Below are 16,887 nucleotides of genomic sequence, written 5' to 3'. Positions count from 1 at the left end.
CCTGAATTTTCAGTGTTCTCTGGTGTTTCTTCCCTGGATCATTGTACGTATGTTTGGCTGAGGAGACTGAGATTTGGGAATTGGATCTGGTTGAGTTCAGCGTGTGAAGAATGCTTGTTTCTGACTCAGAAACAAAACCCATTATCTTTTTGTGGATATTGGTGTTTAATTTCAGGTAATGGGAAGCAGAGTAACAAATGTCCTGATGCTTTCAGCTCTGGCTTTGTGGGGGGAGGATGCAAAAGATATTGATTTTAATGCGATACTAAATACTAAGGATGCTAAAGAGCAAACATCGTCCTTAGCCTGGCTATTAAAGAAAAGAGAGAGAGAGAGAATATTGATCCTGTGAAGGCCTGTGAGGTTTTTGATCAAAGCACCAAGACCATAGGCCATATTTCATATTTTGATAACAGTTATGAAAAGTGCGTTAGTTAGTGGTTACCTGAATACAATGGAATGCCTTTCCATAGCTGATCATGGTTCCACTTCTGCTCTTTATCAGCATGAAGCAAGTAATCTGAGTTTTTTCATCTCTGGGTACTTGTCTGTGCTGAAGAAAGATCTGTTAATTAGAGCCTTCTCAATATGGATTTTCTTTCTTCCTGTGTGTATGTGAGCAGAATCAGTCTTTTAACAAAGCAACCAGGAAAACCTGTATTAAGTGTTCTTTGGATTTGCAGGCAGAATGCAAACTTGTCACCTTTTGTGTTTGGAAAGGAGGCTCTGTCTCTTTTGCTGATGAGAGAATTGACTGAAGAGCAAAGAACAGTTTCATAGCTGATTCTTTGACAGCGTCTTAAGCCTGTATGAAATCAATAAAGCTGGCATCTGTTTTTTCCAAGGTACTTGTTGAGAGTATGGATTACTGAGGTTATATCAGCCCAAGGTATCAGTATGATTGGACACGTGGCACCTTTGCTTTTGTATTGTCTTTGTGGCCTCCAAGAAATATAACAGTAATTACTGAACTAAGGAGGGTCACCTTTTCAAATGGGCCCTGAGTTAGCATGTTAATTCAAATACATGGGAGCATTACTACTCTATGGTTGGTTAGTTGGCTGTCTTTTAAGTATGTATAAACCACAAAGATACTACAGGAATGAATTCAAGCTTGCATTCTTTTAGTATGGTTGGATCATGGCAAGCTAACAATGGTATTCATTCTTACTAGTTTAAAACTTATTTTTTCATATGATACACAATATATAGTAGTTAATAAATATATGCATATATGCATGAAAGTTCTTTACTGCAAAGGTAATCAAATGCTGGAACTAATTGCCTGGATAGGTTTTGGAGTCTCCATGCTTGGAGATATTCAAGTTCAGCAGCCTGCTTAGCTGACCCTGCTGAGCAAGTGGGTTAGACTTGGTGATCTTCAGAGGCCCTTCCAGCTCTATAGTATTTCTGTGACTGTATTTGCAGTCTTATCTTGTGCTGTTAGTAGACTGCCCATACCAGTTTTCATCCTGACACGCTGTTTTATGACAAAATTTAAAATCCTAGTAAAAGGTTTATAGTGGAAGTGCTGACAACCTTTTGTACAATGGTACAAATGCACCACTGTTACATATAAGGAAAACATGCAGTAAGGTCTAGAGTTTGAGTCTGATCTATAACTCACGTAAGATAAAGCACTGGGAGTACTTATAAATAGCAATTATCAGTAGCAGTCTCCTGATTTTCTGAACCATGCAGCCCTCTAATATCGGCTTTTAATTTCCTCTTACATTATTAGAATATCTATTTCATAGTGTATTTCATCTGATTTTCGTATTGTGCTTTCAGAAATAACAATCAAAAGAACAAGTCGAGTCTACTTTGGGAGTTGTTGCTGTTATTTATTTTCTTATTTTGAGGTATGTTTGTTATCTATTCTTGTAGCTCTAGGACTGTGCTTTATTTTTGGTAGAGTGAAGCATTGTCCTGTTGCAGAGACAGCTCTGTAGATGCAGTATCTGCAATTTCAAACTGCAGAGCAGGTGGTTTTTTTTTTGTTTTGTTGCTTTTTCTTTTTATCCCTTACCATCACGTTGGGTAGGTTTTAGAAACTAGAAATTATTTCAGAGATGTTCAAAGCTGGCAAAGGTTCCCTCCCCTCCCACCTAGGATTTGCTGCTGCACTTGAAGAATTAGAAAGGAAAAGGATGTTGCATTTCTGATTTTTGTCCTGAAAATGGTTTCATTTCTGTACTGAGAGCGGTGATTTGGTGTTACCTGACTGATGCTAAATGGACATAATAACTCGAGTTACTGCACGCTCATTTCTCATTAATTTTAGTTGCATTTGGAACTGCTCAGAACCTTGAAGTCAAGTTAGGAAAACCTGTTGGGAACTCTTCTGAAAGAGGAAAAGTATTGTAATAAGTCTAAAATATTTAATCTTTTTAACTCAGAGAGGGAATAGTGGTCTGGACAGGTAGGTGAAAGGGGAGTGAAAAGGAGAGGAAAGACTCCTTGATTTAAGATTGAAGTAAAAAACACCTCTTTATAGCAGAATGAGAACTAAGTCTTCCAAGAAAGGACAAACATCTGCCAGTAAGAACAAGCTTAACTCACTTGTTCTGATTTTTTATTTATTTGTTTTTTCCCTTAAGCAGAAGAGTGTGTTGTGATAAAGGAGTGTAAGAGGTCAAGGAGGGTTGTTAGGAAAATGCATGAGTAGGGAAGTTTATTTTGTACTTAAGAAATGGCCAGAAGGCCTCTGGTCCAGAACTTTGGGCTGTGGCTGCTCTGGTGTACAGGACACAGTGTCGTAGGCTGCTTGGTGTGCCATGTGTCAACACTAAGAGGTTACAGGAACAAATCTGCTTCTGTACAAGCTCATCTTTTAGCAGAATTCTGGACTTCTGGGTCCCGAAATAATTTTCTAAGTATATGACTTCTTGGAAGAGTAGTTCTTGATGTTATATTTTGCTAATGGTCCTTCTCCAATTTTCATGGGAGGAAGCTATTACCCCAGCATCCTGTGTAACAGGCTTTTTTCCACTTATTCATAGTTAGAGATAGTAGTGGTTTGGTTTTGCTATTCAGGCTGGCTTAAGCAGCCCTCTGGCAAAGAAGCAGAGATGTCTGTGTGTGTTCTTCGTGTCCTTTCTCACCATGAAATGATGAACAAAATATTCACTTGTCTCTAAAATCTTTAATTAAAGTACCTGTTGATTTGCAGTCTATGTTCAAATGTTTTCTATTAGTGCTGTGTCCCTTTGGTCACTATTAGTGTTGAAATATTTATTTTAACTTATGCGTGTTTCAATGGCTGAGGCTGCATGTGGAAATTCTGATAAAAGCCAGGAGGATTTTTCCTCCCCTTGTACTGGTAAGGGAAAATTTCATCTGTTATTATCTTTGCACTTATCTACTCCTAAGTTTTAGTGCCAGACATTAAAATCATTGGTTATGTTCATTCAGGAATATTTATTGGTTTATTAAACCGAACTGCATTTACTAGATGAAGTTTTAAAGACTAATGTACAAAATGCCAGCAGCTGCCCCAGGTGAGGAGGAGCTCTTTGGACGGCGCTCCTCCCCTCCAGGAGTTAGATTTGCTGCCTCCCAGCAGTGACTAAGCACTTGCTGCTTTTTAGATTATCTGAGTACCTGTAAGGATTTCTGATACATTTATTGCTGTGTAACTGCACAAAGATTTGCAGTATCCGTTCTAAAAGGCAGGCATATCAGAAGAGACAGCTGACGTGCTGGGTATGGTTGTTAACTTGGGCATGAAGTCAATCAGCACCAGTAACCAGAGTGGTTTTGTGTCTCTAATGGTGAAATACTGGCTTCAAACCTTGGCAGACATCAGGCCTTCTTCCTATGGTGCTCTGTAAAACCAAGTAATTCAGCATCCTGTGGAACCTTCCAGCAGTGCCAGCTGGCTGTTAAGCCAAATTGTCTTTTTTTTTTCCCTCTATTATGAACATAATTCTGTATGGTTGCCAAGTAGGTGAGCTAACATTCACTGGCTGCTGACACACATGGTCCAATGCATGTGTGGAAGCATCCTCAGGCACAAAGAACCCCATGAGTTCTGTGGAGCCTGCAGCCAGACCGAAGTCACTCACACTGTGACACACATTCACGTTCCTCATGTCTTGCATGTAGTTCCACCTTGCTTTTGTTCCCTTATGGTGAGTGAGTGTGTGGAAGCAGAATGGGAAGATTTTGCAGCCTGGGAGGAAACTGAGAGCGTTTTGTGCTGAGAATCTCATTAGAAAAAGGATGCTATTAAGCCATGTACACGTTATTCCCATTTTGCTGAGGCATTCTGAGTCCTCATCACCACCATTCCTCACATTGTTTACTGAACTTTTAATCTGCTTCCCTGCATTTAAAGGTCCTTCACTAAGCCTCTTTTAGCACTGCCCTGCCTGCCAGCTTGCCAGAGTGCTATTAAGCTATTGTTGGTGAAATACAAAGCAAGGTGTGCACATAGCTGGTACACCAGAAAACAGAAACTAAATACGGAAGCCCATTTGGGAATAGATTGGTGTGCTTTTTGTCAGAGGCTCATGATTTCTTTTTAATTAACTGTCACAATTAAAATATTGTTTTAAAATAGATTTTCTTTGCAAAAAGAAGTTGAACTCACTGTGGGGCAGTCAGAGTTCATCTCTGCCTCTGTTTGACCTTTGTCCTTTAAGATTCAGCAAAATTTCTTCATTCATTGCACTTTTGGGGCTGTATAAGCCTGGAGGAGAAACACTGTCATTCAGAAGTCAATTCTGCTAACCCATTAGGAAAGCACATTCACACTAATGGTTCTACAGTCAATCAGTAACAAAGACCTACAGGAAGACATACCTGTTTCACTGTTCACTGATCTGGCAATTTGATCAATATTATTTTGAGCAAATCTTTTTTTTTTTTTTTTTTTTTTTTTTTTTTTTTTTTTTTTTTTTTTTTTTTTTACTTCATCTGCAATGTCTCTTTTTACAGACAGACTGAGTGTACACTATAAAACTGTACTGCAGATATTGCTTAAAGGACCAGCCACGTCTCTTGCAGGTTCTGAGCCCATAGGAGAGGCTCAGATTCATTCACCCCCACAGTTTTATCTGTTTTCAAATGAGCTCCTACTAATCCGTTGTACCCTGAGGGAGTAATAGTTGTGATCTCTTTGCTGACTCTTTGAGACATTGCTGTTCTCTCCAGCAGAATTTCTCAGCATGTACCACAGGATTTCCCCAAGCTTCCAGAAAGTTAAAGAGGCTTTCAGGCCATTTGGAGTTGGCTGTTGTCTTCACAGAACTGTAAAAATCTGAGAATGACTCTGGACCTACCTCTTATCTGTTTCAGGTGGCCTGTGCATGGAGTTCTGAGGTCTGTATCCCATAGTGCTGCAGAGGGTTCTTGTGGCTCCTGGCATAGCCTGTGCAGTCTGCAGACGATGGAATGATTTGAGCTTGTCCTCCTTCAGCTGGCTAACAAGGCCATTCAGCTGTGTCTGTGGGATCTGCCCGGATATGGCATTGTCTTAAGGAAGAGCTGCTGCCAGTTTTTTGTTTCCTCTCTGTTTTCCCTGCTGCAAGCTAACTAGAAGCCAGATGTTCAAGAGAAGGTAAGAAACTTACATGAAAACATCCATATTTCTGTGGGTCAAACGCAGTCCCATCCAAAGAGCTAATTCTGCACAGCAGCTGGTTTTGCATAGATCAGAAGCTTGTGGCAAAGCAATTCGTTACTTATTTTCAGCTGGTGTGGTATTTCATAGGATGTGCAGCTTCATGTAAGCTGTGTATTACCCAGCAACAGAAATGTTTCTGCACAGCGTATGAAAAAATAATGTTCTTATGCAGAGAAGGAGCATATGTTATGTTGGAAGGAGCTTCACAGATCATCAGATAATCTCAGATTAATATTCTTCTGCTGTGGTGAAATACTTTGTAATCTTTTAAATATTTGGTTCTGTCAAATTTAAATACATTGTTGGGAAACTTTGTCTAGAAGATGTCCTTTAACAGTGGAATGGGATTGACTGTTTGGAGCTTTAAATAACTGATAAAATGGCACAGGGAAGGAGGTGAAAGCAGATAGCTGATACAACCAAGTTGTTAGTAGAGTCGATACGAAGTGTCTGGATGTGGGCAGGTAGGTTTTTATAAGGCTTTTATAGCAAAGAGGAATTATGTGATTAGGAAGCTAGGGTCAAGAGTATGACCACAAGTTGCATGACGTGAATGCAGAGAACAGAATTACTGTTGTAAACAGCAGACCAAAAGGAAGAGTGACAGCGCCTGAAGTTCTATAGTAGTATAATCTAGCAAATCAGTTAGGTCCATCTTCCTGATATGAAATATGAAAATAAATTTGCAGAGAACCTTGTGGTCTTCATCTAAAATGTTTCTGTTATTTCCTGGAATCAGGGCCAAAATGCTCTGCATCGTTCAAATTTCAGCCACAGCAGAACTAACTTGTAAATTCAGGTAATGTTTATGCCAGTAAGAGTGTAACCCTGACAGACTTAACAAAAAAATCCCCACGCATTATTAGAATATTTATTCTGTGATGCTCTTCAGTTACTACAGACTGTTCAGAATGGCTGTTTTTGTCGCACACTGATCGTGACGTGTCTGTGATTTACTGAAGTTATCAGTGAGTTTTTAATAGGCGTGTCCCATTTTCTCAATCTCCTGGCAATAAAATGCCATGATAAAATGCAAGAATTCCATGTATAGTCACTTCAATAGAATAACTGGTAGAAGTGCATTTGCAGTTTATGTAATGGCTACCATGCAAAAACAAGCACAGCCAAAAGTGCAATTTTGCTAATCTGTGGGATGTATTTTACTTTGCAATTCTTTTGAAAGATTCTTATTGGCATTTAAAACAGAGACTACATTGGACATGAGCGTAATTGCTTTAAGTATCGATGTTCTTTTTATTATTTTTATTTTTTTTTAATCAAGGAGAGTGAAAACAAACTTTGCAAACCATCAGCTACATCGCCAACCATTTGTAGTCTTTCAGAGCTTGCAAAACGTCTTGTTTGACTTAGTAGGTGTACTTAACACATTTGAGGAGAGAAAGGTGAATGCTTCTCTGCCTAGCTGGCATTATCTACTCTATCCTCAGTAACAGAAGGAGGGAGCGCATGTAAGAGATGCTAAGTTGTCTTCTATGAGTCCATTTCTGTGCTGCATCTGCAAGATCCTAACTTAGGTGCAAAAAGCCTTTATCTAAAAATAGATGGTATGAATTACCCCTCCAATAGTTCTTCAGTATTTGTGTAAATCTTTTTTCTAAGGATCAGTCCTCTAACCATCTTAATAAGCCTTATAGTTCCTTCTTTGATATGGAGGTCATTCCTGAATGTGTTTCTATTAAGAATTTTTCTCTAATTGTGCAATGAACTGTTCCCTTTTTTCCTCAACAATGTCTATGTATTTCTGTTTAATTTCTCTTTTGTGGTCTTCTAATTATCAGAATGGACCTCACTATTGCCTTGGGCAACTTTCAAAGCCCCTTGTGAATTACAGGCTTGACACTAAGGCAATTATATATAAATTTCATTTTGCAAATTTAAAATAATGCTGTCACATCCATCTTTATTGGAATGTCATAGTCCTACCAGCTTTTTTTTTTTTTTTTTTTTTTTCTAACCCTTTTTCTTAATTTAGAGATTGGCACATTCCTTGACTTAAATGATTGCTTTATGTTGGTATCTTCTTTCTTGGTGTGAAATCACTTGGCTCATCTATCAAATTTCTTTGCCTGTCAGTGAGTGTGTTACAGCTAACAGTCTTTGTCTTGCCAATTAAAAACACACTGAGATGATTTTTCCCCCCAGTGTTAATCTCAGATCATATTCAAATAATTTCATCCAGTTTTTACCAAGTGAATTGATATGATCCTATTCAATCTTATTTAGAGGAATTCTGTATAAAGAGGTCATAAAAACAGTGACTCTTGCCTTCTCCTAGTCTTGCTATCTCTACACCTACAGTACGCAGTGAGTTCTGGTTTGCCATGTTACTTCCATTCAAGAAGAGGTATTCCTTTCATTTGCTTTGCTATTTTTTAATTTTTGTTGTTGTTGTTGTTCATATGTCTACTGATAATTAGCAGCTAAATACGCTTGAAGGATGTGGTACCTAAGATGTAAAAAGTCACTGCGTGTTCATTGTGAATAACTTAAGATTTTTCATAATGTACTTCACTGATGCTTGTCCGTGCCTTGCAGGCCTGACTGCAGTCAGTGTGTTTTTCTGATTGCTTCCACAAAGCAGCATGGCCTTACTTCTCACTTAGTCCAGAAAGTCAGCTTCAAAACCAGCTCAGTGAAATGGAGTCCTGTACTCACTGTGTCAGTATCTGGTGCGTGGCAGGTGCCGTAGACATGCAAATTTAATCTTAGTTCATTTAGGTCTAATTACTCTGTCAGCACACACTGTTTTGCAGTGAATTTATGCTTATCTACTACACTTAAAAACATAGGCTTCTTGTTCTTTCCCCCACTATTTTTCCCATTCTGCATGGCTAAATGCATGTCATATCTTAATTTAAAAGAAAAAAATGATGGCATGATATTTGGGAGGACAGTAATTGTCTTTAAGATGTCAATAAAATTAAATGACACCCTTCTTGTACTCACTTTTCTTAAGCTCAGGATTTCCTGTCTTCTTTCAGCTGCATTTTAATGGGCTTTGAGTTCATCAGGTTACTGCACTGAAGATAATCTCCATATGGTGGAGGTGCTGCCAGGCCTACAAGAAGGGCATTGCTGTTCCTTGGTGTTCTGGAGATTTTTAACAGAGTTGTAGCCAATGAATGCTAGGAATTGCAAACATAATTAAGTCCCTGTTTCCTAAATAATGGACCTTTTCAGATTTAACAGTATTGCTTGCCGTGTGCCATAGTTTTTGAAGCCGTTATCTAAGCATGTATTCTCTTGCTCAAAATGAATTTTCCCAGGGGTATTGTATGAAATGAGGGTGAAAATAGATACCTTCAGTGTGAATGCACTGGGATTAAATTCATAACACATTACCATAATGGTAAAGAGATTGCTTAAGAAGCTTTTATCATTTTATATTTGAAGAGTATTTTTAAGAATATAATTGAACCAACAACCATGGCGTGATTTTAGGAATGTGTGATAACCAAAGTTCTGATTACATTCATCTGAAAGGATTCTCCCCAGATCCCTGAAGGCCTACTGAATTCATGTCTACACAGATCATGTTGTAATGATCCCTAATGTATTTATTACGCTTTTTCTTTTTCCTTATTTTTATTTATTTATTTATTTTGGAAAGGGAAGCCTGTTTGGACTTCAGCTCTTTGCACCAGTATCTAGAATTTATTTTTAATGTACCACCACTTGGAATGGTTACTGTCCTTCTCTCAGTTATCTTCTGTTTCACTCTTTTATTTAGTAGTGCTGATTTTCTGATAGTAGAGAGCTATTTATATTATGAATATTAAATCTCTGTATGTTGCTTCTGACTTTTTTTAGTCTGCTTTCTGGACAAAGATACTTCTGTACCAATCAACAGCGGTTTAAAAATCACCAGTTCCCACTGGCTTTTGTGGGCACTGGCTCCTTTACACTGTATCTAGTGTGGGCTAAAGCCAGCCCTCTATCAGGAGGAAGGAACAGAAAGAGGGAAGTAGCATACGGTGTCCAAAACTAACCGGAATAGGCAAGGAGTTTGCCTTGGCCCTACTATGCAGCAGATCCATGCTGTCTACCTTCAGCCCTGCCTTGGAAATGCTCTGCTTATAAGTGAGACTGTTAGTAGTTTTTTGTTGGTGTACTTTGAAGTAGGAAACATTCCTTACCCATTTCTCAGTGTAAATAAATGCTTTTTATTTAATCAGTGAAGGTGAGCAATGGTATGACCTTCCATGCTTACACGATTTTTCAGCATGAGTATTTTCTTCCTGCGCAGGTGGTACCTCAAACATTTCTTTGGCAGGCAGTGAAAAGCGCAGCTAAAAAGAGTTCCTCAACATACCTGTCACACACACCCATAAGTCTCCCTTAGACTGCTCTTCTTAGCAAAACTGTAATTGTACAATGTATGATATTGAAATGAAGTTTGGAAACCACTTAAATTGGCAGTGCCATGTGAAACCTCAAGATGGTAAAATAAAGAACGCTGTGAGAGCTGAGAATTATCTCAGCTTTCTCAGTTTGGATCCAACTAAATCTATCAAGCTAAGTGACAGGTGATTTATGCTAACAAGGAATTGTCTGAGAGGAAAAGAGAACTGAAGGAGAACTGAATTGGGATAGACGTGAGTGAGGACAGCAAGACACCTGAATTTCTCAGATGTGTCTAAGCATGTCATTGGATAGACAACAGCCGAGAGAGTAGAGAAGTCACTGATGAAGCACAGAGGCAACTGGCAAGCAGTAACTGGAGAAAAGTAGGGAGAAACTCTCTTATGTTTTCTGGACAAAAGCTGATAATGAAGAACGTACCTTAGCATTGGCTGATTTCACTGACTGCCTTTGTGTCACTTGTGTATTTACTAAATGCATCTAGCTCCGTACCTTTAAATCACAGCCAACAAAGCTACAGCTGAGGCATTCCAGCAGTTGGTGTGAGAGAGGCCGTGGTAGCCGGGCAGCAGCACTTGTGTCCTCCGCAGCACATCACTGTGCCTCAGTGCTGCTGTGTGCTCTGCAGGGTTGCAGAAATGAGTCCGTCTTTTTTTCTGTTCTGTCCTCAGTCAAGCTGCCATTTCCATTTCTCTGTTATTTTTCCCCTGTGATTTCATTGTTTAACTAGAGTGGCGATGCTTCATGTGTACACAGCTTGGAGTGCAGTGAATGTTTCTGAGGGAAAAAACCACCACTGTAATTCGATTGCTAACTTCTGCTGTTGGAAGAGGAGATGTCCCAAGAAGCAGCCTTGTGAGCTGATGATTTGAGTCCAAGCAGAGCACCTTCAGCTTTCTGGAGCTGACCTATTGCAAGGCTCAGGGGAGTCCTGCAGGTGGGTAGGAAGCAGACCAAAGAGGTGGCCCATGGGCAAACCTGCTGCAGTGTGCTTCTGCTTCTGGCTGCATGGGTAGTTGGAAGGAAGGCACTGTGTCCCTGGGAGGCAAAGGGAGAGGTGTGTAGGGAGGAGGCCAGAGCACCTGCCTCCTGGCAGGGAACAGGAGGATAATCCTCTTGGTTGCTGCCAGTAGATCAGGGAAAGAGGCAGAGGAACTGGCTCCTTGCAGGAGGGCTGCAGTGAGCTGCCAGCAGAACTAGGCTAATGCCAGTGATGTTAGGGATGTGTTTGTCAACTTAAAATACATTAGAAAGTATTTAACTCTGAGATTTGCTTAGTTTTTGCATTTTCTTTTCATCAAAAGCAGTGAATATTCAGTTTGTTGAGAGGTTGGCTATAAAAGCTCATCTCTGGCGCAGCTGCCATTTATTCTGTTGCACAGTACCTTTTTCATTTTGTGGTGATTTTTGATATGAAAAAATCATCATGTTTCAGATGAGCTGCTCCTTTTCCTCCTTTATCATTTTTTAAGCAATCTTTGAAATTCTGGAATAAAAAGCTGGAAAGAAGTGTCAGAGCTGAGCAGATCCAGTTCATACACTTTGGTTCCAGTACTGCATAATGAGACCTTCTGCAAACTTAATTAAATCTCCTTTTAGCACTGTTCAGCCCTGCCTAAAGATTTCCATATGGTTACATAATAAAGCCTGTATTGTTGTGTAATTACGTCAGCGATGTTGGTTGACTGAGCTGACATCAGGTTGCTTGCTTGAAGATGAAGCATTTATTTGCATTTCCTTTGCTGTGCGCTTTGATACGTGCACCGTTCACCTGTGCTCATCTGTTCAGTGTTTCTAGGTAATTATTGCTATTAAAGACCCATTTAATTGTAACTCATTACATTTATTTTAATAATAAGTCCAAAGAATATATATTTATCCGGTCTGTACAATGAATTCTTTTTATGGTAACAAGCGAAATTCTCTTTTCAGTAATGATGGTTACATTCTGGTAATTTACTCGGCTTAATTGGAATATTTCTTGTCACAGTCCTTAAAAATAACTTTTTGGGTGTATTGGCAGTGCATTCTAATGCCACTTATTCATATAATTCGTCTTAGTGGTGCCACTCTTCTGTGACTCTTACTGTCATGCTATAGATCTGTTAGACATGAAAGCCATCTGGGAATGTCTTAATTGATTATTCTTGTGCGAATATTCGATGGAGAATTACAGCAGTAAATTCCATCTCCAGCTTTTGCTGTAACCGCTCATGCTTTAGTCCTTCGTGTGAAAAACTTATACTTTTCTTAAAACATTTAAGGTGATTGTAAGGAAGGCTGGTGGGCCTGAGAGTTGGTGCAAGTGTCTGTTTAATATTCATACTTAGGAAGTTTGTGTAAGAAAGTTGTGAGTATACAGTTTGTACCCTTCTGCACTGGTCACTGTGCCAGTGTTTGGTGTGTTTAAAGGGGAACAGAAATCCTTTTGCTGCCTGTGTAAATGCCATTTTCTGTTTGTGAGTAATTTACAGCAAGGGTGATGCATTTTCCCTTAGTCTGGAAGAGCCGACTGTTGTACAGCAGCATGTTATCGGCTGAAGCTGGGAGACAGCAAACAGTGCACATGAGCACAGTGTCTGTGCAAACTGTAATGACTACCCACATTCCGACATTTTCCAAAGATTTTGACAGTCAGCAGTTTACCTGAAGCTGAGCTGGAAGCAGTTTATTTCAGATCTTTCAAAGGCTTCTGAGGCTAAGAATGAAGCAGGGTGAGTGTCTGCTGCTGTGCTGCTGCTCCCTGACCTGGCGAGCCATGCAGGGTGAGGGCTGTGAGCTCCGTGTGGATGCAGCCAGGGAACAGGAGTGGCTGAGGGACAGATCTGGTCTTAGATCTGTTGTACCCCTCAAAAATAGCAGTATTTGTGCTGGAGTTGTCACATTGTCTTTTTTTCAACTTAAACTTGCTTCCCATGGCTGCAATCCTGTCTCATTCAACAGGGACCCCACAGCACCTCACTTTACTTTTGTCTGCGACCAAGTTACAGAACATGAGTCATAGTAATAGTCCTCCATAATCCGCAGAGACCAGAAGGGGTGCCCCTACATAACTGTAGTGTTGGAACAGAACTTCCAGTCATCTTGATTCAAAGACTCTGTATATCCTGGAAGCTGTGTTTTCCAGTCTTCTCTAGTATTGTCTGCTGGAAAAGATGGTAGGCACTTATGGGTGGGAGCACACATACGTAAGTATCTTAAGCAAAGATCAAGGGAACTATCTAGTATTTGGCTGGTAATTATTCGGGCCTTAGGACACCATTTTCTTGGAAATATACACAGGGGAGAATTGAAAATAACTATAATAAATTATTCATTTCAAGGAAATTAATGTGCTAGCTACAAAAATAATCACTCTGAAATGCAAATATGGTTAGAATGGTTTATCTGGTTAGATATTGATAATTAATATTTATGGAAGTATAGGTTGTCATCAAAGTTAGCTTTGAATACGCTGCTTATACCACTTCAAAATTAAGTCTACGTGAATTTGTAAATACAAACTGTGCTAGTTCCTACAAACAGTTTTAGACTCTTAATTTTCATTTTGACCTAAATGCTTATTCTGTTTATGTTTCTAATTCTCCAAGGTATAACTAGTGTCTCATCTGCTGTACAAATAGACAGTATGATTGCAGAAATAGAGCGGGGGAAAAATTGGAAATCAAAATGCTAAAAAGATAGAATTTGTGTTTTTAAGTAAAGCGTGATGAATAAAAGCATCTATCAGCCGTGCTCTGTGGCTCACATGTGTATGCTGTGACTGAAATAATCCTTTGTACTTCATTTGTGATACAGCCTGTATGTACAGAAGTCACTTCATAATCAGCTACTTTGGGAGAGAGGACAAAATAATAATGTTATCTCTTGTGGAAAAGATTGCTCACTGATCTTTCTTTGAATTCTGGTGACTGGAGATAACCAGAAAGCTGCTCAAATGTATTTTAATCCTGTCACGATAAAAAGGGCAGGTGTGTACTTTGGGTATGTAAGGTGAAAATGAGTTCAATTAGGAACTGCTGCGTTATTCCTATAAAGCTTCTTCATAGTAAATATTTAGTGATACTCATACTAAGTCTAAATGGAAAATATTGAGTTCTATGGGGTTGATAAAGTTGATTTTAGTCTCCCAAATTCTCACATTGAGGACTACATAGGTTAAAACTGCAAATGTATCTCTGAGCAGTAGCTTAAGTTTCTCTCTCCAGACTGTAAAAACTAAGGACAGAAAAGGGGAACTGTTCCTGGCAGTGCTCTCAGACCTTGGCCTTTCCTCAGTTCACCTGCAGATCAGTTCCATGGCATGGGATTTATTAGGGGACTCTGGGAGATGTTTCACTTGGGACCATATGAATCTCAGTTACCCCAAGAGCACCTGAAGTGCTCCCAGAGTTGGCTGCATCAACAGTCTGACTGGAAGCTAAACAAACATTCCTTTTATTGCATAAGGGGGAGGTCTAAATGTTTGTAAATCTTCAGCTTGGTATAAAGGCCCTTTTTTAATGATGCCTGTGTTAAACCAATATGTGCTTTGATTAGGACAGTCAGCCAAGTCAGCTTTCCACCTGCTGTGGGGTGCCACTCCACTTGCTGCGGACTACGAAAGAATGTCAAAGGAACTGCAATGTAGTAGAAGCGTTTGAAATATTCTACCAACTATCTCAGACTTTGCAAGCAGATAGAAACAGATGAGCTGAAAGGGGCTTGTATTTTCACCAAGTCTGAGAAATACTGATGCAAGGAATTCTTAAGCAGCTCTGTTCCTCTTTATATTCAAATTGCTAAACAAGGGTATTTGAACTTCTTTTCTGTGCAAGGAAAAGCACAGAGCGAATCTGGTGGATATTTCTATTCTAATTTAAAAGAGCATAGAATACCAGGGGAATATGTGGGAAAGCAATATTATGAAAGCGTGTAATCTATTTTTATCTAACCTTTAACGTAGTGTAGTACATGAAAATGAGTGGAAAGGTAGTATCTGCATTCTCTGAATCACTTCATTATCAACACTGACTTGCATGATTTGAAATTGCTCTCCTTATCCACGTTCTGCCTCTTCCCTTATCTGTAGCTGCAATGGATGCCTGGATACACCTATTGATGCAGGTGATGGTGCTGCCACTTTTACCTTTCACTAATATTTCTTTTCAAGCTCTGTTTTACTGCTGATCCTTTGCTTTGTGAAAATTTCTCCCTATTCTTCTATGTGTTACATAGAGGATGCCAAATACTTATTTTTCCTGTGTTTGGTTTGTCTGGCCTTATTTTATCTTGTTGCACGTAAATGATGCTGCAGATTACTAGAAATGTGGGGGATGACTTCTGTTCACAAAAAGCGAACTTTAGCCTTCTGTACATTCCCTGACTTTGTCTTGAATTACTGTTTTCCATTTTAGTTGTATTAGGCGGATTTCTAGCCAAAACTAATGTTATCTTATATTTTTATGATCTCAGTAATTAGTTTTCTGGATTTGCACAGTGTCCTGATTTAGAGTTCTGGGTTAGAGTTCCTTTTCTCTGCAGCCTGCCTCACTGCTGCCTTTGTGTTTCCAAGCTCCTAGCTCTGACAGTGATCAATTTCTACCTAGGACGCATGTGTTTGTTTCCTCTGCCTCATCCAGTGTCTTTTATATTGTGAGTATGAGACAAAGAATACAAACTGCTTTTAGTTTGTGAGAAGGCAGACACCTGCAGTTCAGTACAGTTAGCCTTAATAGGAAAAGGAAAAAAAGAAGTGAGGGAAACGAGGAGAAGAGAGAGAGATTGCTTTGGAAAGCCTTCCAGATTATACATCTGCCCCTGTAATTCGAGCTGGGATTTAACACAGAAGTAGGGAAGTTGATTAACTTAACAGTATGGAATAATCTCCCTTTTTTGGTGGCATGTGTTTTTGAATCCCTCCCTCACTAACCAACCCCGTCACCCCAAATGTTTGAATGCTGCTTAGCATACTTGCTAAATATAAAAATTAAACACCTGCATGGTTGTTATGTACAGCTGTACCCATCTGCTGAGCTTGCCACTTGCTTTGATTAAGAGCAGGTTAAGAGAGGCTTTAATTAAAGAAAGTCCGTAACACAGTTAAGCATCCACCTCTTCAGCTTCTTTCCTTGATTATATATTTTTCTGCTTTTCTCCTTGCAAATGACAAATTATTGGCTCCAGAAAGGGTACAATTTAATAATAACAATAGATAATCATTTTCCAGCTTAAATATAGATCATCTAGACGGTATGCTTAGACTGGCACGTCAGCTGTGATTTTGTGAAGCAGTGGTTATTCCTCCAAGTGGGGTGTGGGGCTAACAAAGTGCTCTTGTGAGGCAGGTGCTGTTTGCTAGTCGCAGTGCTATCAGGGTTCTGTAATACTGTGCTGTTCCCATGAGTAATAATCATAGTTCTCTTTAAACTGTAGTTATCTGTGATTAGTATAGAAATACATCAGGAAGTATTCTGTGGTGCATAAGCCAAGAGAAAAATTCCACGTAATTTTGTTGTGGTGGGGACGTTTCATAATGGAAGCAAGACAATCCAATGACAGTGCAGATTTACACCTCTTAATGCTGTAATGGCACTGAGGCAAACGGCCTTGGTTCAATCCCAAATGAACGTTGGAGCAAACACCACCTAATCAGTTCGTGCTCTTCAGTTGCAAACTTTCTTCCTTCACATAGCTGCGACTCAGTAAATTTGCATCTTAATGAGAATTAGCTATATTGAAGTAAACAGTGATAAAATGCATGTAATTATTACTATGTGTGGTTAATACAGATATTCTTTCTGTAGCACTCTTCTTCTGATTGCGGTTGCTACCCATGGTCTGTAGTTTGCAATGAGAGCAGTAATCAATGATACATTTAAACAAAAACTAAACGT

At 39.3% G+C, this 16,887-nt stretch overlaps 1 long non-coding RNA gene across 1 annotated transcript in view; it reads left to right on the top strand.

The window, feature by feature from the left end:
- LOC140257526 (uncharacterized) overlaps nucleotides 1-16,887 on the top strand; it is a 191,018-nt gene that overhangs the window by 108,766 nt on the left and 65,365 nt on the right. Inside the window, exon 4 of the long non-coding RNA XR_011905044.1 lies at nucleotides 5,302-5,563. This is a non-coding gene — a long non-coding RNA (uncharacterized lncRNA). The remainder of the gene's footprint in view (nucleotides 1-5,301; nucleotides 5,564-16,887) is intronic.

Source organism: Excalfactoria chinensis, chromosome 11 (genome assembly GCF_039878825.1).
Source record: "Excalfactoria chinensis isolate bCotChi1 chromosome 11, bCotChi1.hap2, whole genome shotgun sequence".
In the NCBI taxonomy this organism is placed as follows: Eukaryota; Metazoa; Chordata; class Aves; order Galliformes; family Phasianidae; genus Excalfactoria; species Excalfactoria chinensis.
The sequence above is the reverse complement of the archived record's forward strand: the minus strand, read 5'-3'. Positions and strand labels throughout refer to the sequence as shown.